At 39.5% G+C, this 23,176-nt stretch overlaps 1 long non-coding RNA gene across 1 annotated transcript; it reads left to right on the forward strand.

Annotated features, from left to right (window-relative positions):
* Positions 1-2,111: 2,111 nt before the first annotated feature.
* On the forward strand, positions 2,112-22,880 carry LOC148846240 (uncharacterized). Its single transcript, XR_016101826.1, has 7 exons — positions 2,112-2,366; positions 2,582-2,708; positions 2,787-2,852; positions 20,958-21,029; positions 21,108-21,240; positions 22,415-22,496; positions 22,602-22,880. It is a non-coding gene; the product is annotated as an uncharacterized LOC148846240 (long non-coding RNA).
* Positions 22,881-23,176: the final 296 nt, after the last annotated feature.

Consider the following 23,176-nt stretch of genomic DNA (forward strand, 5'->3'; position numbering starts at 1 on the left):
AGCCCAGTTCGAAATGGGCTTATGGACCATTTAAGGTTATGTATTCAATTAGCCTTCCAAACTGCTGCCCAGTTGGGCTTTCTTGTATGACGTGAGACCCAAACATTGATCTACACATCAGCCACATGGGTTCAGCCCAACCTTTGTTACAAGGCTTGGCCGAATACACTGTTATGGATAGTGCACCCCCTGAAACCCATCAGATGGGTTCTATGAGCCCAACACTTACCCTAAGTGGTCCCTGGGCCAAGCCACCTTGTAACACCCAGGGACTGTGGACAGATGCAAGATTAGCCCATCAGGTATTATCCTCAATGGTCTTACACTTAACCTCTCAGCCCATAATGATCATACACTGCCCGATAAGAGAGGACCTCTCCCTCGGCTGCAAGGAACAGTGTTGCACTCTCTGCTTATATGGATTCCAAGAATTAAAACCTTTTGCAAATCATTTCGAAACCATAATTTATATACTTTTATATCTCATATAAAATATATTTTGCAAAACAAATCTCAACGATTAAAATCGGTTGCTGACAGTCTTGGTTTCCATCAGTCAGAGTGCATCACCGATCATTACCTTTGTCCGACAAAGGAGCTGATCCTGTCACTATGATCACCCACTCAGATGAATTCTCAGACTGTCCCAACATACCCACGTTTTGACCCCCGCTAAGGATTTCAGTGATTGGTATATCAAAGACAACCCAATCCAACACCTAGTGCAATATCATAATCGAGTCTAGGGGTCGGGTGTAACTTTCCAGTTTTGCCCATCAATCTCCAAGGTCCAAGGCAATACTGGAAATTTGGTTCAGTTCAAATATTCAATTAATCATACAATGTATGTGCCTAGGGTCTCACCCCGGTAGCTGAGACAAGCCACCCCAACCGACTTAGTGGCACCACAGTATCAGCCTTATCAGGATAGGTCTCCCCAGACCGACCCATTAGCTGTGAACATTCTAAACTAATACGAGTCTCATCAAGTGTCCAGTTTAAGGTTATAAACAAAAACATACCAAGGAAACATGAATCAAATATGCATTTTTATTCATTTACAATAAACTCATAAAGTACATCATTTTGATTGAAGCTAAGGGCATACAAAACTGTCTAACACCACCCACAAACGGATGGTCAAATCAAGGTACTTAACCGCACTCTTAAAGCGTATCTGAGATGTTTTGCTCAGGACCAACCCCAGACTTGGGCTCGTTGTTTGCATTTGGCTGAATGGTGGTATAACACCACTCACCACTAAGCAGACCACAGCACCCCCTTCGAAATTGTGTATGGATATCCACCGCCCTCCTTATCCTATGTTCCGGGCACTACCCAGGTACTAGTAGTTGAGGAAGATTTACGGAGCCGAGAGCAGATTCTAAACCAATTTAAGGCTAACCTCACTGCGGCTCAAGGCCGTATGAAGAAGTATGCTGATTCTAGGCGATCCGAACGGATGATCGAAGTAGGAGATTATGTGTATCTTAGGTTGCAACCCTATCGACAGAGCTCCCTCGCCATGCGTCGATCTCAGAAGTTGGCAGCCAGTTTTACGGCCCATTTCAAATGGTGGAAAGAATTGGTCAGGTGGCCTACAAATTGAACCTTCCCGAAGGATGCACACTTCATCCTATCTTCCATGTGCCGTTGCTAAATAAGAAGATGGGAGCGGGTGCAGTAGTGCAGCCAAGCCTGCCACCTCTATCACCTAGTGGCACACTCCACCCATACCCGAAGGCACTGCTGGAACGACGCATCGTCAAAAAGGGCAACAAAGCCCACATTGAGGTATTAATCCATTGGGAGGGAACAACGGAGATTGATGCCACGTGGGAAAGCTGGAACGAGCTAACTAAGAAGTTTCCAGGTCATCGTCTTGAGGACAAGATGAACCCGAAGGGGAAGAGGATGATACACATCGAATGGTCACCTGATGATGTGTCACCAAAATATTCGGGTCCTAACGAACTGAGTACGGGCCATTAGACGATTAGACGCCCTCCAATCGCAAAGCACCACCAGGATCATCCCTACAGCTCTTTTCCATCATGAATTGTAACGGCCTTGTCCAAACTACTATAAATTTACATGGGACTACTAATGAAGATCATCGACATTTTCACCTAGAATCCGTCCCCTGTGAGCGGTGTTCTACACTATAGCTCTAGGAAATGTACGCCTCTCTTCTCGGCAACGAGAAGAGGTCGTCAACAGAAAAGCTTGAGAAGAAGGCATAACGGCGATTTGTAGATCTCGAAGAAGATAATAACCCTTTGATTATTTTAGGGATCGATAGTGGGTTAGGGATTTTCTCCCAATCAAACAAAGGGTGAAATAGAGCTTTGGATAGGAGGTCGAAGGTAAAAGGGATTCTAAATAGGAGGCCAAAGGGTTATGGATGCAGATGCTACTTTAATTTTATTTTTTTTTCATTCTTTTAAATGGAGTTTAGAAAATATGTGCGGAAAAACTTTTGATATCCTATTTTTTTCTTTTTTTTTTCAATCTTTTTCATTCTCTATTTTTTCTTCCTTTTCCATAAGAAATTGATTAGGGCATACTTTGATTATTTCAGAAGATGTTTCTCGTTTGGACGATGGTGATGAAACCAAGCTTCGGATTTTAGGGAACACTACTGTTATTGGTGATGAACGTAGCAATGGTATTTCTTCAGGGTTGTTCTGTTAGTTCGTTGAAGAAAGGTAATCATTTATCTTATAACTTTTGATGAGATGTTTACAGCATTTATTCATTATTGTTTCTTTGCTTTCTTATTCCAGTATGATGAAGCAAGGGAGTTTGTAGAGAGAGCTAGAAAGTGTTTGGCAACAAAGCTCGCTGCACTGGTGAGCAAATTGATCCTCGCTATATTTACTTCAACATTTTGAAAATCCCTCCTAATTGCACTTTGCAGTCATTTAGTATATTAGAATAGAAACTTCCTTGCAATTTATTTTTTTTCTGGTCAATGCAAATCTATTTTATACTTTACCATTCACTATCTCCAAGGCACCTTTACCTAATGGGTAAAAATTGAGTAGAAAATGTGCACTACTTAACTATTATTATCATATCTCACCCAATTGCACGATAAAGTTCAGGAAAAACTTATATTGAAACTCAACACTTTTAGTTTGTATAGTGCATTACCGTAGAGCTCCCCACATTAGTAGTATGACTGAAGGTTTGCAGGAACATGTTACATATGATTATACTAGAGTTAATTGAATTCTTCTATTTAATGGAAGTGAAAAGTTGGTTGGTCAACTGCTTTCGTGTTCTCCAAATTTCTTTTCTTTTCTTTCTTTATTTCTTTTAATTGTTTTGCATTTTATTTTAGCCAATAATGTATGAGAGGGTTTATTGGCTCATTAAAAGGGTATGATGCAACTTTTAGGCATTTTCATAAATGAATATGGTATATTCTCATACAACACAAAATTTATCTTGGGTGGGCTATCAATACAAAACAGGTCGTCTAATGTTGGGGAATTTAAACTTTGAAGAAATGGTATATTCTCAAGTTGGAATGTTTAATAAATTTTGATATCAACCGAAAATTACTTTGTCTAAGGTTGAAAATTCTATTATTTAATTATTTTAATGACTACATGGCAGGAAAATAAACTTTTTAGTTCAGCAAATTCAGCTGTTATCAAATGGCCCCTTAGATTACCAAGAGCTACAAAACCACCATAAACACCTTAGTTTGAGTTGATGGGGCTCTAAATTCTTCCCATACCTGTATTTTTATATAGAAATTTGAGTGGTTAATTTTAGTCATTTAGCCCAAATCTTGGATTTAGAAGCCCAATTGTTTGTTTGTTTATTTTGATAATTTTATGGGTATCTCTTAAAGTGAATGATCAGGGATGCACTCTCTCTGATGGAAATCAAAGCTGCCGCCAGTCGATTTCAATCGTTGAAATTTGTTTTGAAAAATATATTTATATAAAGAATATATATATATATATATATATATATATATTATGGTTTCAAAATGTTTGCAAAAGATTTTAATTCCCGGGATCCATGTGAGTAGAGAGTGCAGCACTGTACCTTGCAGTCGAGGGAGAGGTCCTCTCTTGTCGGACAGTGTTTGATCATTATGGCTGAGAGGTTAAGTGTAAGACCATTGAGGGTAATACCTGATGGGCTAATCTTGCATCTGCCCACAGTCCTTGGGTTTTTATAAGGTGGCTTGACACAATGACCATTTAGTGTAAATGTTGGGCCCATTAAGAGGCCCATGCTGATGGACTCAGGGTTCATTGTCACCTACAGTGAATTCGGCCAGGACTTGTAATAGAGGCAAGGATGAACCCATGTAGCTGAAGGAATGGTAGGATCCATCGTATGGACGCCAAAAAGATTGCGGAATGGGTGGGCGAATTTAAAAAATTTCCTACCTTTCCTCCAAATGGGAATCGTATTCCCTGATTTTAGAATAAAAAATATTCAAGGATCTACTTGAACCAAAGCAGACCAGATCTGAACCAAAGATCAAGGGAAAGGTTATACTTGATACGGAGAATCAAAATCTCCCAACGTCGGTGTTCACGCCCAAAGAAAGATCCAAGATCTGCTCCCGTTGAAGATGACACAATGATGGTGGGGCAGAACCAACAGTGTACATCTTACGTATCGAACTCTTCATAAGAACTCGTGGGAGGCTTAGAGCACCAAACCAAATCAGCCTTTCAGTAAAGACTGATATCAAGAATAGATTTCTTGATTTTTCCTTCAATGGAGTTCGAACTATGCAGCAAGGTGGCGATAGCTGGAGGAGATCCCTAAGGCTGAAAGAGGCGTGAATGTAGTTTTCAACTTAGGGGAGGTGAGATCCTATCTCAGATTGCAAAGAGAGTCACTGCAAAATCCTATGTCGAATTCTTGTAAATCTCTATTAGGGTTTCCTCCTTTCTTCGTGATTAAGAAACCTCCTAATCCCATTAGGAGCTATCCCAATCCAAATCTGTATTTGGATAGGGGATAATCGTAATCCTATCTGTAAATTAGATCAACCCATTCCTGATCTCATCAGGAGGTTAATCCTATCTGTAGATTCGCCCCCTTAAGTGGGTGATCATATCAGCCCAGTTCGAAATAGGCTTTTAGGCCCAATAAGTAATTAGTGCTCAATAAGTTTCCAAACTACTGCCTAGTTGGGCTTCTTTGTATGGCGTGGAATCCAAGCATTGATCTCCACATCAGCCACATGGGTTCGGCCCAGCCTTTATTACAAGGTCTGGCTGAATTCACTAGAAGCCCAGTGAACCCCTTGAGCCCATCACGTGGACCCTATGGGCCCAACACTTACACTAAGTGGTCCCTGGGCCAAACCATCTTATAAAAACCCAGGGACTGTGGGCAGATGCAAGATTAGCCCATCAGGTATGGCCTTACACTTAACCTCTCAGCCCATAATGATCAAGCAATGCCCGACAAGAGAGGACCTCTCCCTCGGTTGCAAAGAATAGTGTTGCACTCTCTACTTACTTGGATCCTGGGAATTAAAACCATTTGCAAACGTTTTGAAACCATATGTAAGTATATATCATATATATAGATTTTGCAAAACAAAGTTCCAACGATTTGAAATCAACTTGATGAGACTGAAAAGAACTCTATTTTTGTCCCCTAATTTTCATCTTTTTACATTACTTTAGCACTTAAATGAACTCATTACTCTTGTATTTCGATTAAGGGCAATAAAGAAGGCAATTGGAAGAAAACAGGGCAAATCGGCTGATTATGCACAGTTTCGGCGACAGTCAGTGTCTGGGCCTAACTCTAAATTTCGTACTCCGAATTGGACAATTCAAGAAGCACTAGGAAGATGAAAGAAGGCCCATAACTTTTATGTTTTGGTTTTGATATATTCAGCCCACATGGAGTATGAAAACGAGCCCGAAGTCAGAGTAAGTTCACAGCCGGGCCCATTTCACAACTTAAGCCCAACTTGCAGAAGTACCTTGAAGCAGCCCAACTCGAATTCAAGAGTCAAGAGTCCAAATCTCGAATGCAATCTCCAAGGAGACAGTCTTATCATATCTAAAGTCTTGAATGTAATCCTAGAGAGATAAGAAGATTGAGATTAGATCATTAGATAAGAGATAGGATAGGATTAGTTCAAAGAACATCAAGACTCCCTAAAGATAAGATGATCTCCTAGAAGGAGTTGGAAAGCAGTCATTTCCTTTGGCTATATAAAGATGGGGCGAACCCGCTCTAGCATCACTCATTCTCAGATCCAAGAGATCATCAAGAAGACCAAGAAGCTCAAGAAGGCAGTTCGGCTATGGAGAAGAAAAGCATGGAGATTGCATAGATCATGAGCAGCTAAGCTTCTTTTTTCTGGTTCAAGGGGGAGGTTAGATTGTGTCATTGTGAGGTTCTGTAGTTAATTTATTTTCTTGCTTTTTAATTCAAGTATTCATTGATTCTTGTGCATATTTTTATTGGATGTTGATGTTAATTAGTTTGACAAATTGAATTAATGTTGATTTTCCTATTGCTATCCATGATTTTGGTGATCCGTAATTGTCATGAATAATGGTACAAGTAGCAATTAGGTTGATATCTTTTTGGGTCAATTGTTCGTGACAGCCTTTGACCAATGTTTTAACATGGTTCAACCTAAAGGAATTGATGAAACAAGATTTAGTAATTACAGCTATCTCAATTATTGTTATTTTGGTTTAACTGTTTTCACAAATCTTAATGCTATCATTGTTTAACATGGAACGCTATCGTACCCAGTTGAGTGGTGATAAGTGTTGATCAAATGCTGGGTTTGGTCAACTGAATTAGGAAAACACAAGGTTTATTATGGCTATCCTAATAAATCTAAGGTTAATGCTTGAATTGCAAGAATGTTGAAATGTACCTAGGATCGATGGCCAATCGATTCAACCCAAACCCTTGAACCAGAATTCGGTAAGACTGATTTTCTCTTGTTTAAGTTGCTATTTATTTTCTTTTCTTTTAATTTTAGTATTTAAATTCTCTCACTCAATTACATTACCCATTTGGCTAAGAGATTATTGATTTGCTCCCTGTGGGGTTTGACCTAGAACCACTTTTACTATAAATATTTTATTGTGGGACTAGTATTAATTTTGAGGGCTTCGACAAACCCATCACAACTGCAGGCAGTTTGGTTTCCATCAGAGAGAGTGCATCCCCGATCATTAACTTTTTTCGACAAAGGGGCTGATCCCATCACTATGATCACCCACTCAGATGAATTCTCAGACTGTTCCAACATACCTAGGTTTTGACCCCCGCTAAGGATCTCATTGATTGGCATATCAAAGACAGCACCATCCGACATCTAGTGCAGTACTATAATCGGGTCTAGGGATCAGGTGTAACTTTTCAGTTTTGCCCATCAATCTCCAAGGTCCAGGGCAATACTGGAAATCTGGTCCGGTTCAAGGGTTCAAGTAATCCTACACTACGTGTGCCTTGGGTCTCACCCTGGCGGTTGAGACAAGCCACCCCAACAGTTGGCAGCACACCAGTGTTAGCCTTGGCAGGATAAATCTTCCCAGACTTATCCAACGGCTGTGAACATTTAAAGTTAACACAAGTCTCACTAAGTGTCCAGTTTTAGGGTCTTACACAGAAGTATACCACACAACATGAATCAAACATGTACTTTATTTATTTACATTAAATATCAAAAGTACATCAAAACCGATTGAAGCTATGGGCATACAAAAACTGTCTAGCAGTGGCTGATGTGTAGATCAATGTTTGGGTCCCATACCATACAAGGATACCCAACTGGGCAGCAATTTGGAGGATAAGTGAGCACATGGACTTAATGGGCCTAAAGCCCAATTCGATCTGGTTTAATATGATTAATTAAAGAGGGGCAGTTTTGGGATTTAGATTAGCAGATAGGATAAGGGATTGTCCCTATCCACTTAGAGAGTCCAGATCCAAATAAAGATTTGAATTAGGAAACTCCTAACGGGATTAGGAGAACCTCTCTTTAAGGCTATAAATAGAGGAGGATGGCAAACCACAACTCACCCAATCAGATTACTAATACAAGAGAGAAGACAACTACAGTTGGACTGATGCCATCTTCTGCTCTTGCCTTCTCCTATTGCTACCGCCATTGCCAATTCGATCTCCACCTGTAGGAGTGATCAAGAAAGGTTCTTAATATCAGTTTTTGGAGAAAAATGATATGAAGTCGTGCTCACTTGCCCTCTATCAGATTCTTGGTGAAGAATCAGGTTCTTGCTGAAGAACCACCCTGCTGATTCTGCTCCACCCTACGTTGTGCCATCTTCAGTGGGAGCAGTCTTTGGTGATCTCCTTAGGCGTGAACACCTTCATTGGGAGTTACTACTACTCTGTATTAGGTATATCCCTCTCCTACCTTTTGGTTTGAGATCTGGTCTGGTTCAGGGTTCAAGATTGATCCTTGAAAATGCAGTTTTCTAAAATAGGGAATGTGATTCCCACATGGGAGAGAGAGAAGTTTTTGAAGTTTCGCCCAACCTACCTACAGGGTTTGGCCATCCATATGATGGAACTCTCATCCCTTCAGTGGTATCAGAGCCAGGTTCAAATCTTGAACCAAAATTGATCAGATCTGAAACTGCGCAAATCGGGTAGTACGCCTTCTACTCGATTTGCGTAGATAAGAGATTTTCTAGGAAATCGGTTCCTAGATTAAGGGCGATTGATCTGAAATTAAATCTTTTAAATCTGATTTATATTTAGAACTATTCTTTATATTTATCTTGATATATGGGCTGTTCGTACGGTGGAGATCGTAATATTGATTGGCGCAAGAAATCTGCACTTTGCAGTTCTTTTACATTCTGCTCTGTAATTAATTTTTTTTTATTTTCCAGACTGAATGTGTAGGAATTCTATCTGATGTAATATTAATAGAAAATTAGGGTTTTTATATTTTATTTCAATCAAGATTGAAGCTAATTGCGCAGAAAGAACGATTTTCGCATATTAGGGTTCACCCATCTGCGATTTGGAGTTTGAGAAGCTACAAGTTGCGAACTAACCTCTATTTTGTAGGGTAGCAGGTCTACGAACAGCCCTAGTACTAATTCTTGAATGTCTTTTATCAGTAATTTAATTTTAGATCAATTATTGAATTAATTCTTGAATTAAAAATCAAACCCTAGACCCATTCGAACCAGATTGGACCAAACTAGTTGGACCGAATCTGTGGTTCGATGGGGGTTGTTCTCAACCCTAATTTTTCACTCTTGGGTCAAGGGATTGATAGTTAATGTTTTAAAACTGCTTCAGCCCATTAACTGCATAAAAGCTATATGGACCGAACTTCTCTTTGCAATTCAACCCATATACCTAGATAATATTAATCAATAATATTATGTATAATTATGGGCTTAAATAATGGGTTTTATAGATAATAATTGATTAGATCAATTTTATCCCTACATGTGATGTATGGATGTGTGATGTGCAACGTTCATGGGCCATAAGTACTTTGCCCATGCTGATACGATAGTGGATCTTGCGCACACCATGGCTGAATGCACATCATTGCCATGGTGTCCTTAAAATCATTGGAAGATCCTCCCTTCGTGGTGGGCCCCACACCTCCTTAAGAGGAACTGTGCAGAACCCTAGCCGTTTAGGGCCCACCAAAATCTGGCTTTATGAAAATCAGTGGGAGCCACTTTGGTTTGACCTAAATTAAACTAGGGCGTAACTTTTGTTCCCTCCTGAAATATTAGTGCATGTGATAGGGAGATTCATATGATGAACTCTCTAAAGGCCTTCCATCATTAGCATGAAGATGGGTCATTCAGTGATGAGGAAACGCACCATAAAATTGGGCTATCCATTTGTTGTTGGATTTGTTGGAATGTTTCATAAGATGATAGGGGCGTCATAGACCGATGTGGGAGAGGTCTATCATAAAATGGAAGATTCTCTCACGGTACATTGGTATTCACGAATATGATGGATGAGCACTCACTGGATAGAAATGTTTAACCTAAAATGAAAATGAACCTTGTCAGACAGAGGCCAAAGGGAAAGCTCATACGATGAGTGGATATGATCCTTCACAGAAAGGTGGTGGGGTTATGTAGCTGAAACAGTTGGCTCCATGCACCCTATGTGATTTCCCACATTTCTAAAGACATAATGTGTAGTCTTCATCATTGAAATAGGAGGAAAATCTCGGAGATGAATAAATGAAATGGAACATAGATTAAAAGCCATATCTATGTGGATAAAATGAATCAAATTAGGTTGTGGACTAATGTTTATTTTTTATCAGAAATGGCAAATGGACAATTCGCTAAACTATTGGACAACAACAAACTGAAGGGCTCAAACTATGTTGACTGGTATCGTAACCTTATGCTGGTTCTCACTTTAGAGAAGTTGGACAAAGTAGCTAAAAATCCTGCCCTGGAACGTTCGGGTGATAGGGCTTCTGAGGCCCGTAGGAGGGACTACCAGGAATGGGAAGAGAAAAATTCCCTAGTGCACTGCTACATCATTACCTCCTTCGATAATCTGATATAGCGATAGTTCGATCAAATCGAATTGTCCAAGGATATCTTGGATAGTTTAAGGACGATGTACGAAGAGCAGAATCATTCTACTCAGAAGAAGGTCTTGAAGCAGTTCATGACCGCGCAAAAGTCCAAGAACCAACATGTTCATGACCATTGTCTCAAGATGATGGGTTATATTAATGAACTTGAGGCTTTTGGATCGGGGTTGACCATGTCACGAAGGTGGATGCCATCCTAAATTCTTTGCCTCCTTCGTTCAATCAGTTCATCATGAATTATAACATGAATAAGCTAAATGTTAGCATCTAGGAACTCAGCAATATGTTGTAGAGGGCCGAGGAACTGATTAAGAAGGATGAGCCCATTGCCATGCTTGTTGAAGCTGGCAAGTTGGGCAAGAAGAAGAGGAAGGCAAAGAGAAAGCCTCAGAAAAAAGCTACTAAGTCTAAGAAGCAGAAGAAGAAAATGGCATCAGATGCTTGTCACTTCTGCAAGCAGACCGACCACTGGAAGAGGAACTATACCAGGAATTCAAGAAACAAGGTAATTTTGAATCATGTGTCATAGAAACCAATTTATTGGTAACTTCAGCTTCCTGGTGTATCGACTCTGGGGCATCAACTCATCCGTGTAACTCACTGCAGGGGTTCAGGATAAGTAGAAGACTGAGTGATGGAGAAATAACTCTTTACTTGGGGACTTCTACAAGTGTTGCAGCTACAGCTATAGGAATTGTAGAGTTAATTTTCAAAGAAGGAACTATTGTAATAAAAGATTGCCTTTATGTACAAAATTTGAGAAGAAATTTGGTTTCTATTTCAAAACTGTGTGTGGATGGATATTTTGTTCTTTTTAGTAATACAATTACTATCAAAAGAAATAACAAATTCCTCGCATACGGAGAATTTGAGAATGGTTTCAATGTTCTTCATCCTTCTCTGGAAACTAACATAGCCGAAAACTATGTCGGATGACATCCCCAAAAAAAGAACCCATGATACAGTTAATTCCACGTGCCTATGGCATTACCGACTTGGCCATATTAACATAGATCGTATCACAAGGTTGGTAAATAATGGTCCTTTGGATTTTTTAACTATAGAAGATCTTCCAACTTATGAGCCTTGCCTTCAGGGTAAGATGACGAAACGACCATTTAACGGTAAGCCTGAAAGATGTATAAGCATGCTTAACCTTATATATACTGATGTATGTGGTCCCATGAGTGTTAGGACACATAACCAACATGTTTATTTTATAGCATTCACCGATGATTACTCTCGGTATGGTTACGTGTACCTAATGATACACAAGTCTGAATCATTTGAAAAGTTCAAAGAGTTCAGACAAGAGGTCGTTAAACAGTTAGGGAGAAAAATTAAGACCCTTCAATCGGATCAAGGTGGCGAGTATCTCTCTGACAAATTTAGGGATCACTTAAAGGTCAACAGGATAGTATCACAACTACCTCCTCCTACTACACCACAACTAAACGGTGTGTCAGAGAGGAGGAACCAGACTTTATTGGATATGGTCCGATCACTTCGAGTACACTCAGAGTTGCCCACATCCTTCTCACATTACGCATTGGAGACTGCGACATACGTGCTGAATTGGGTTCCAACCAAATCAGTTCCGAAACCCCTATGAGCTTTGGATAGGAAAGAAACCAAGTGTGAGACACTTGATGATTTGGGGTTGTCCGACACATGCTAAAAGAACAAGTGCGAACAAATTGGAATCCAAGACCAGTCTTTGCCTATTCGTAGGCTACCCCAAAGGCTTTGTGGGTTACCTATTCTATGACTCAGGAGAACAGAAGATGTTCTGTAGTCAAAATGCCCATTTCTTGGAAGATAATTACATCCTGAACAATCATCGTCAAGAAGTTGTTCTTGATGAGGAGAGCTCAGGGGTAGTGGGACGTGTCCCACAAGTTCTAGGTAATGACCAACCTAGAAGATCTAACCAGATTTCCAGGCCTCCAGTTCGTTTCGGCTATGACCAGGATAGTTACTTGGTGGAAGCTACGACCAGTGAGGAGGATCCCGTGACTTATACGAAAGCTACGCTGGACATAGATTCGTTGAAGTGGGTAGATGCCATGAGAGCTGAGATGGAGACCAATGGAGTCTGGACTCTAGTAGATCCGTCCCCTGGGGTAAAAGCAATTGATTGCAAATTGATCTATAATAGGAAGAAGGACCCCGATGGTATGGTTGAGACCTACAAGGCTCGTCTTGTGGCGAAAGGGTACACTCAGAAAGTGAGAATCAATTATGAGGAAACCTTTTCACCGGTGGCCATGCTTAAATCCCTTAGGATCCTGCTAGCTTTAGCAGCATACCATGATTATGAGATTTGGCAAATGGATGTAAAAACTGTGTTCCTGAATGGAGATCTTAGTGAGGATATCTACATGCAGCAACTGCATGGTTTCATAGCTACAGGTCAGGAACACATGGTATATAAATTAAATAGATCCATATTTGGACTTAAGCAAGTTTTAGGAGTTGGAACATACGGTTTGACTCTACCGTCAAAAAGTTTGACTTTGAGAAAAACCCGGATGAGCCCTGTGTTTACAGGAAATCCAATGAGGATAAGGTTATGATAGCTATAAATATAACCCTAGCAAGTGCACTAGTTATCAAGTAGTATAAAAATATCGTTCCCACGGGGATTTAACAAAATAAGTATTAGAACTATAACCTTTCCTAATTATTTGGACAATCGAATTTCAGATTTAAGCATAAGAACTACTAAAAATATAAAATAGAAAAAGAAAATAAAAGCAAGGGCAATCAATAACCGAATATGCAGTGATTGAGTGAAATTGCAAGGACCATTGGTCCACCTAACCATTCTAATGAATAATAATGGATGCGATCAACCAAGATCATTGTCATTCCCATAAGCTGAAGTTTTTTCCAATTTTATTTAATATTCTTTCCCAAGATTTATTAAACATATTTCTATCAAGTAACCCCTCGATCCCTTGACTAGAGTTCTCAAAGATAGAAATGCATTAAGTGCAAGAAAAACTCATATATTTAGATGAATCATGTGTATATATCCCTATATACCATTCAATTAACACCATGAATTATGTGGTCGAATATATGAATTCCTCTCCCGATTCATTTATATAAACCTAATCAATTAAGAGATGGCCATTCCTAATCGCATTAAGCAAATAACTCATAGACTATATGGAAATCACGATCTTGGATAAATCATAATGATAAAAATATATTCATTATTATGGTTAGGTTTTTCATAGCCCTAGCTAAAAACAAATCAGTGCATGATAAAGGAAATAAAGCAAACAAGAGGAAAGAAAGAACTCATGAATTCACCCATGGAGTTGAGATCTCCTCTTCTTCTTGCCGCCACCTCCTTCTTGAAGCTTTCTTGCTTGATAGATTGGTTGCTCCTCTGCTTCTTGATGCCTCTCTAGTCCGCGCCCCATCCCTTTATATAGCTTAAAGGGAAGAGGGTGGTCTCCAACTCCTTCTTGGAGTTTATCTTCCAAAAATAGAAAGTCCTAGTCTAATCCTACTCTTATCTCCTTATCTAGTGAACTCAATCTCTTTATCCTTCTAGGATTACATCACAAATTTAAATCTAGTTGGACTCTTCTCAGTTTCTTGTTCTTGCATTTGTATTAGGATTCCTCTGCGAATTGGGCTGCTGCAAGGCTTTTCTGCAAGTTGGGCTTTAGCTGCGAATTGGGCCTTCCTATGAATCTACTTTGGCTTCGGGCCCGATTTTGACTTCGATGCAGGCCGAATTTGGGAAAGCCAAAAACATGAAAGTTTTAGCTTCCTCTCTTATCTTTCTAGTGAGTATTGAATCAGCCCAATCGGATCTCGGATACGAGAGTAAGGCCCAGATTACTGAATGGTGCCGAAACTGTGAAAAATCATCCAATTTGCCTTGCTTTTCTCCTGATGCCTTCTTTCATGCCCTGAACTGAAATATAAGAAATATTAGTCCAAATAAATACTAATTCAGTATAAAAGACTGAATATTTGGGGATAAAAATATGATAAATTTTATTCTCATCAGGTTACGTTCTTGGTTCTGTATGTAGATGACATTCTACTCATTAGGAATGATGTAGGAATATTGACTATGGTGAAAGTGTGGCTTTCATAGCAATTCTCCATGAAAGATTTTGGAGAAGCCTCTTATATACTGGTCTTTGACTCTATAATATAGATTGAAGAGAATAATAGGATTATCCCAATCTGCTTACATTGATAAGATAGTCAAGAGATACAAGATGGAGAACTTCAAGAAAGGAAATGTTCCTTTCAGGCATAGAGTCATTTTCTCTAAAGGCATGTCTCCCGAGACTCCCGAGGAGATTGAGGGCATGAAGGATGCTCCCTATGCGTTAGTCGTAGGGAGCACCATGTATGCCATGCTGTGCACTCGTCCAGACATCGCTCAGGCAGTAAGTGTGGTAAGCAGATTCCAGGCCAACCCAGGGAAGGAGCACTGGACTGTAGTGAAAAACATACTTAAGTACCTTCACAGGACAAAAGAGTTTTGTTTGGTATTCGATGGTAGTTTACTATAGATCTAGGGGTATACTGATGCCGACTTCCAGTCAGATCCAGATAGAAAGTCTACATCTGGGTATGTTTTCACGATAGGATCGTGTGCTATTTGCTGGAAAAGTAGCAAACAGGGATCCACGACAGATTCCACAACTGAAGCCGAATACAATGCCACAAATGAAGCCACCAAAGAAGCCGTATGGATGAAAAAGTCCATTCATGAATTGGGAGTAGTTCCATCCAGCACATCACCCATTCCACTATTGTGTGACAACACTGGAGCTATTGCTCAAGCTAAGGAGCCACGATCCCACTCGAAGTTGAAGCACATCGAGAGGAAGTACCATGTACTACAGGAGATAGTTGGAAGAGGGGACATCCTGATTTAGAAGGTAGCATTAGCAAAGAATGTAGCAGACCCATTGACTAAGCCACTGTTAGACAATTTTGTATGCCTTTAGCTTCAATCAAGATGATGTACTTTATGAGTTTATTGTAAATGAATAAAAGTGCATATTTGATTCATGTTCCCTTGGTATGTTTCTATTGTAATCCCCTTAAACTGGACACTTAATGAGACTCGTGTTAGTTTAGAATATTCATAGTTAGTGGGTCGGTCTGGGGAGACCTATCCTAACAAGGTTGACACTGTGGTGCCACCAAGTCGGTTGGGGTGGCCTGTCTCAGCTACTAGGGTGAGACCCTAGGCACATACAGTGTAGGATTAATTGAATCTATGAACTGGACCAGATTTCCAGTATTGCCCTGGACCTTGGAGATTGATGGGAAAAACTGGAAAGCTACACCCAACCCCTAGACTCGATTATGATACTGCACTAGGTGTCGGATTAGGCTGTCTTTGATATACCAATCAGTGAGATCCTTAGCGGGGGTCATCACCTGGGTATGTTGGGATAGTCTGAGAATTCATCTAAGTGGGTGATAATAGTGACAAGATCAGCCCCTTTGTCGGACAAAGGTAATGATCGGGGGTGCACTCTCACTAATGGAAACCAAGACTACCGGCAGTCGATTTCAATCGTTGAGATTTGTTTTGCAAAATATATTTTATATGAGATATAAATGTATATATATTATGGTTTCGAAATGATTTGCAAAAGGTTTTAATTCCCGGGATCCATATAAGCAGAGAGTGCAACACTATTCCTTGTAGCCGAGGGAGGAGTCCTCTCTTGTTGGGCAGTGTATGATCATTATGGGCTGAGAAGTTAAGTGTAAGACCATTGAGGATAATACTTGATTTGTTAATCTTGCATCTGCCCACAGTCCCTAGGTGTTACAAGGTGGCTTGGCCCAGGGACCACTTAGGGTAAGTGTTGGGCCCATAGAGCCCATGAGATGGGTTTCAGGGGGTGCACTGTCCATAACAATATATTTGGCCAGGCCTTGTAATAAAGGTTGGGCCGAACCCATGTGGCTGATGTGTAGATCAATGTTTGGATCCCATGCCATAAAAGGAAGCCTAACTGGGCAGCAGTTTGGAAAGGCTAAGTGAATACATAACCTTAAATGGGCCTTAAGCCCATTTCAAACTGGGCTGGTTTGACCAGTCAATTAAAAAGGGGCAAACTCTGAGATGGATCAACTGATAGGTTTGGGCCCAGACCCTATCCACTTAGAGAGTCCAAGATCTAAATAAGATTTAGATCTGGAAGGCTCCTAATTAGATTAGGAGATGGCTGATCTGATCTGCAGATAAGATAAGGGTTATCCCTTATCACTTAAAGGGACTTCTAATCCAAATATGATTTGGATCAGTAACTCCTAATAAGATTAGGAGCTGATCCCTTTAAGTCTATAAAAGGAGGAGGGGGCGGCAGCCTTTTTACATGCAACCAACATACTCTTGTCTTCAGAGCTGAAATCACTAGAAGAGAGAATTCTGCACCCTATGAATACTCTCTTGCCACCTCCTTCCTGCAGTCGCCGCCTCCAGCAGTTCGATCTCCTACTCTCTACAGGAGTAATCAAGATTTGATCTTGATACCAATCTTTTGGGGAAAAGATTGATTGGAGCTGTATTCACAAGCCACCCTGTTGATTCTTGCGAAGGATCAAGTTCTTTTGGAAGAACACTGCTGATTCTGCTCCATCCTGCACTACACCATCTTCAGTGGGAGCAGATTTTGGATCCTTCCTTGGGCGTGAACACCTCCATTGGGAGATACTATTTCTCTGTATCAGGTACATCCTCCCTCTTACTCCTTTTGGTTTAGATCTGGTTTGGTTAATGGTTCAAGATTGATCTTTGAAAAATATGTTTTTCTAAAATAGGGAATTCGATTCCCTACAAAGATGGGAGAAATTTTTTGAAATTCGCCCAGTCCATTCCGCAAGATTTGGGCATCCATCTAATGGATATCCCCTCCCTTCAGCCACTGACACAGAAAGTGTTTGAGAAATACATGGAAAGCATGAAACTCCGACTTATGCTAGATTGGACCTAAGTATAAGTGGGAGCTGTTAGATAGTGTATGCCCTTAGATATAATCAGAATGATGTACATTATGACATTTATTGTAAATGAATAAAGTACATATTTCACTCATGTTACTATGGTGTGTTTCTGTGTAATACCCTTAACCTGGACACATGTGAGACTCGTGTTAGTTTAGAATCTTCACAGCCATTGGATAGATCTGAGGAGATTTATCCTACCAAGGCTAACACTGATGTGCCGCCAAGTTGGTTGGGGTAGCTTATCCCAACTGCAAGGGTGAGACTTGAGGTACACGCAATGTAGGTGTTCTTGAAAACTTGAACTGGACCAGAATTCCAGTATTGCCTTGGATCTTGGAGATAGATGGGCAAAACTTGAATGTTACACCTGACCCCTAGACTCGATTATGATACTGCACTACGTGTTGGACTGGGCTGTCTTTGATATGCCATTCAGGGAGATCCTTAGAGGGGGTCAAAACCTGGGTATGTTGGGATAGTCTGAGAATTCATCTGAGTGGGTGATCATAGTGACAGGATCAGCCCCTTTGTCGGACAAAGTGAATGATCAGGGATGCACTCTCTCTAATGGAAACCAAAACTGTCGACAATCGATTTCAATCGTTGAAATATGTTTTGCAAAATATATTTATATAGAGATATACATATATATATTATGGTTTTTAAATGTTTGCAAAAGGTTTTATTTCCCGGGATCCATGTGAGTAAAGAGTGCAACATTGTACCTTGCAATCGTGGGAGAGGTCCTCTCTTGTCAGGCAGTGTTTGATCATTATGGGCTGAGAGGTTAAGTGTAAGACCATTGAGGGTAATACTTGATGGGATAATCTTGCATCTGCTCACAGTCCTTGGGTTTTTATAAGGTGGCTTGACCCAATGACCATTTAGTGTAAATGTTAGGCCCATTAAGAGCCCATGCTAATGGGCTTAGGGGTTTATTGTCACCTACAGTGAATTCGGCCAGGCCTTGTACTAGAGGCTAGGCTGAACCCATGTGGCTGATGTGTAGATCAATGTTTGGGTCGCACGCCATACAAGGATACCCAACTGGGCAGCAGTTTGGAGGATAAGTGAGCAAATGACTTAATGGGCCTAAATCCCAATTCGAACTGGTTTAATATGATTAATTAAAGAGGGGCGGTTTTGTGATTTAGATCAGCAGATAGGATAAGGGATTGTCCCTATCCACTCAGAGAGTCCAGATCCAAATAAAGATTTGGATCAGGAAACTCATAATCAGATTAGGAGGGCTGATCTTTATCTACAAATAAGATAAGGGATTATCCTTATTTCTTAAAGAGAGTCCAGATCCAAATACAAGATGTGGATTAGGAAACTCCTAATGGGATTAGGAAAACCTCTCTTTAAGGCTATAAATAGATGAGGATGATGAACCCCAACTCACCCAATCAGATTACTGATACAAGAGAGAAGACAACTACAGCTGGACTGACGCCATCTTCTTCTCTTGCCTTCTCCTATTGTTGCCTCCATTGCCAGTTCGATCTCCACCTATAGGAGCAATCAAAAAAGGTTCTTGATATCAGTTTTTGGAGAAAAACTGAACTGAAGTCGTGCTCACTCGTCCTCCATCGGATTCTTGGTGAAGAATCAAGTTCTCACTGAAGAACCACCCTATTGATTCTGCTTCACCCTACGCTGTGTCATCTTCAATGGGATTAGTCTTTGGTGATTTCCTTGGGCGTGAACACCTTCATTGGGAGTTACTACTACTCCGTATCAGGTATATCCCTCTTGTACCTTTTGGTTTCAGATCTGGTCTAGTTTAGGGTTCAAGATTGATCCTTGAAAATACAGTTTTCTAAAATAGGGAATATGATTCCCACATGGAAAAGAGAGAAATTTTTGAAATTTCGCCCAACCTACCTACAGGGTTCGGCCATCCATATGATGGATCTCTCATCCCTTCAAAAATGCCAACCTGTCTAAATTGTAGAGCATGTAGTGACTAAGCACCAGTGGTCTCATCAGATGGGCATGACCATCCAAGTGGGGCTCCAATGATAAGATGGTAGACGAATAGATAATGAGATGACAATGTGTGTACGGGCCAAAACTCTGTGCCCTTTCCTTCATGAAAGGGGCACATTTGAGCTACCCTTTTACCTAGAGTTCTCTGCACGCACAAAGCTTAGCTAGGGAAAACCTATCTGATTTATGGAGTGGACAAATACCAAAGCCACCCAAGCTGATTACTAGTTCAATTGAAAGTTGGGGACTGAGGATAAGTCAATCCATTTTTGGTGGAAGCAAAGAAAAGGTCTGGGCATGGGACCCTTCAACGTGTGGTTTAGAAATTGACTCGTCCATGAGGGTTGCTGGTTGAATGCAATTGGACCATGAATATGTACACTACATATTGATCATTTGGTGCAACTCAATGCCACAAATCCACATTTAAAAGTTTAAGCCTGTCTTGAGCTCTGTAAGTCCATTATTTCCACATCAGCTTGTTCTCTTTTGGTTCTCAACCCCTTGAGAATTTTGTGGCTTTTTATTTTAAAAAATAATGAAAATCTTAAAGGGTTACTTAAAACATTCAGTTTCATTAATTTTTATTAGGAAACTGAATACAATCACTCCCTAAGGCAAGGTGTGATTCAATTCAGATCTCCTACCCATACGATACTACAACTGTATGTTGGGAACATCTCGTGAATGCTAGCATATAAATATGTGAGGTGTTATCAATGTGCAGCTATAGTAATGTGTGGGTAGGTGTGGGTAGTACCCTTGTGGGTAGGAACTCCCAAGTGGGTATGATTGATCTGGACTGCCACAATTTTCAATGTTTGAATATCCAACTTTTTCACTAATTGGTTCAGCCTCATCTACTTGCAGATTGAGTATATATATTGAATTTGAAAATGAGACACATGGCACTAACTACCTAGTTTTGCAATATTGTATAAATTAATATCAAATTATTGGATTTTTTCTCTTTTTCACCTAATTAATGCTCTTTAATTTTACTCACTTATTTAGTTGGTTTCATTAGAAGATGCTTGGCAGACTCAAGAAAGCATTTGCCTCTAAAGCAAAAAGATTTTTTTCCTTCACATTTGCACTTGAGGTAGTCATAAGCTGGTAAGAGGAGCCACCTTGAGTGTAGAAAATAGTTCTTTGCCATCTATCGATTGAGAATCTGTCCCATATATTGTCGCATGCATTGATTTTCTTTCTTTTTCCCCCTTTATTAGTCTTTCCTCATGTCGCTAGCACAAAGCTAAAAGAAAGGTTATGTTGGTTCTTTTGTTTAATGGTTCATTTCCCCCCACTATATTATAAAATGACTTGATTTCTGCATCTTTATCTCTTGATTGAACATGTGTACCAGGTCTGTCTGTCTAAAGGTTTGGGTGTGCCAATTGGATCTGTCATTGTAGGTTCAAAGAGCTTTATTTCCAAGGTATTGGTGAACTACTTGCAATAACAGTAGTGTCTTTCCTTCGTAGAAATGGATACTCATGCTACATCTCCTTTTCAGGCTAAGAGGCTCAGGAAAACCCTTGGTGGTGGAATGAGGCAAATAGGCATCCTGTGTGCTGCTGCATATGTTGCATTGCATGAGAATGTTGGTAAACTTGAGGGTGATCACAAGAAAGCAAAAAGTTTAGCAGGTATTTTCTATTTTAACATGAGAATGTTGGTAAACTTGGTTTCTTATATGTCTGTGTCAGACTTCTACTCATTCAGAGACAAGCTAATGTATTGATCTAGACAAATCCCATTTGTCCATATGTTTGTTTCCATAATCCATATTTTATTTAGTACAAATCTGTTTAATTCCACGTATCAGATTATCTGAGTTCTTTCTATACTGTATAATGACATAAAAGACATTATACAAATAGATTTGATGTATGAAATAAACAGTGCAACATTATCTTCAGTAGAAACAAATATTGTGAGTATCACTAGTGCAACATTGGTCGTGCTTTTCAATTATACTTATGGTTGCTATGCTGGTAATTCTGCCAAGTCTAAGTTCCTTATCTAGTAGTTCTTGTTCATTTCCTCCTTAGAAGAAAATATGGAAAATTCAACTTTTTTCTAGTTTCAGTCCTCTATTTTTTTTAATGGGCAACAGAATGAATTTTCATTCAATATCAAAGAAACCATGTTGTCCAAGAATGGTCAGCATGGACATTACAAGACAGCTACAACATAGCTGTTTTAGTCCTCAATTTTTACCCTGACCAAACAATTAGAAACTGAAATAAGAAAATGAACAATAAGTACAAAATTAAGAATAACAAATGGGTTGATGAACTTTATAAACAAAGTTGTGAGATATTTGACTGATTTTGGATGAAATTCTGAAAATTCCTGGAATAAATGAAAAGTATAAATTGATATGGATTCAGTGGTTTAGTTATAATGGGCAGAGTAAGAAGTTATGATTTTGAAAACAATTATGAGCATACCAAATAAATGCTTATGGAGTGGACAAATACCAAAGCCATGCATCCAAGCTGATTACTAGTTCAGTTGGAAGTTGGGGACTGAGGATAAGTCAATCCAATTTTTGTGGAAGCAAAGAAAAGGTATGGGCATGGGGCCCTCCAATTTTGGATTTTTTGTTTCTCTTTTTCACCTAATTAATGCTCTTTAGTTTTACTCACGGTTTCATTAGATGCTGACAAGAAAAAAACTGTCGAAAGTAAAGACTATAAGTTAGATATTTTATGGTTGTTGGACCAAAATTGTTTTAAAATTTCCAGTGCTTATAAATATTTTGATTTTTAATTAAGTCAGTTTTATAGAGCATTAGATAAATATTTTTGTTTACAGGCTGTCAATGTTAATCACCACAAAGTTGTGGAAGCAGATGAACATTGATGAACCAGCAATGTACAAGATCAATGATGACTTGGTAACTGCCACCCACCTGATCCTCTAAATGAAAAGGGGAAAAGAAAAGGCAAAATATTTAGGCAGCATGTTGTTGCTTTTGCTTATTGCTTTAATATGGTTGAAGGAATACTCCATTGAGATCTACGAGTTGTCTGGAACTAGCTGGGAACCATTGTTGCTGATGATGTCCAAGTGCAATTCTACATGATGAGCCCCTATGTGATGAAAACGTTATAGCCGGGAACCATTGTTGCTGATGGAACACTAGCTGGGAACCATTGTTGGAAATTGGATCTATTTTTTAATTCCTTGTACTTGTAAACGTCAATTGGATATTGTATTTAAATAATTTGTTTTGGATATTATAGTAATAAATAATTCAATTAATAGATTTTTGTTTTAATTGCATTTTTTATTTAAATTCTTTTATGTATCACAGTATCAATTGTCATGAGATTTGCATTAAACAGGTATTAAATTGAGATTTGTCAAGGAATTAAGCTAATATTAAAAATAAAAAAAAATCAAAGCCCGTGGTCATCCAACTGCCGGCTTAGCCATAAATGAGCTGTAAGGCAGCCGTCAAATAGAACCTAAGCCGGCGGTTTATACCACCACCTTAAAAGGTAGGTAGTATTTTGATTGACCTAAGCTGGTAGTCAATTTGATCTAAGTCGGCGGTCAAAACCGCCGCCTTTA

This window comes from Nelumbo lutea, chromosome 7 (assembly GCF_056320005.1).
Source record: "Nelumbo lutea isolate HS-2025 chromosome 7, American lotus-T2T, whole genome shotgun sequence".
NCBI classification, from domain to species: Eukaryota; Viridiplantae; Streptophyta; class Magnoliopsida; order Proteales; family Nelumbonaceae; genus Nelumbo; species Nelumbo lutea.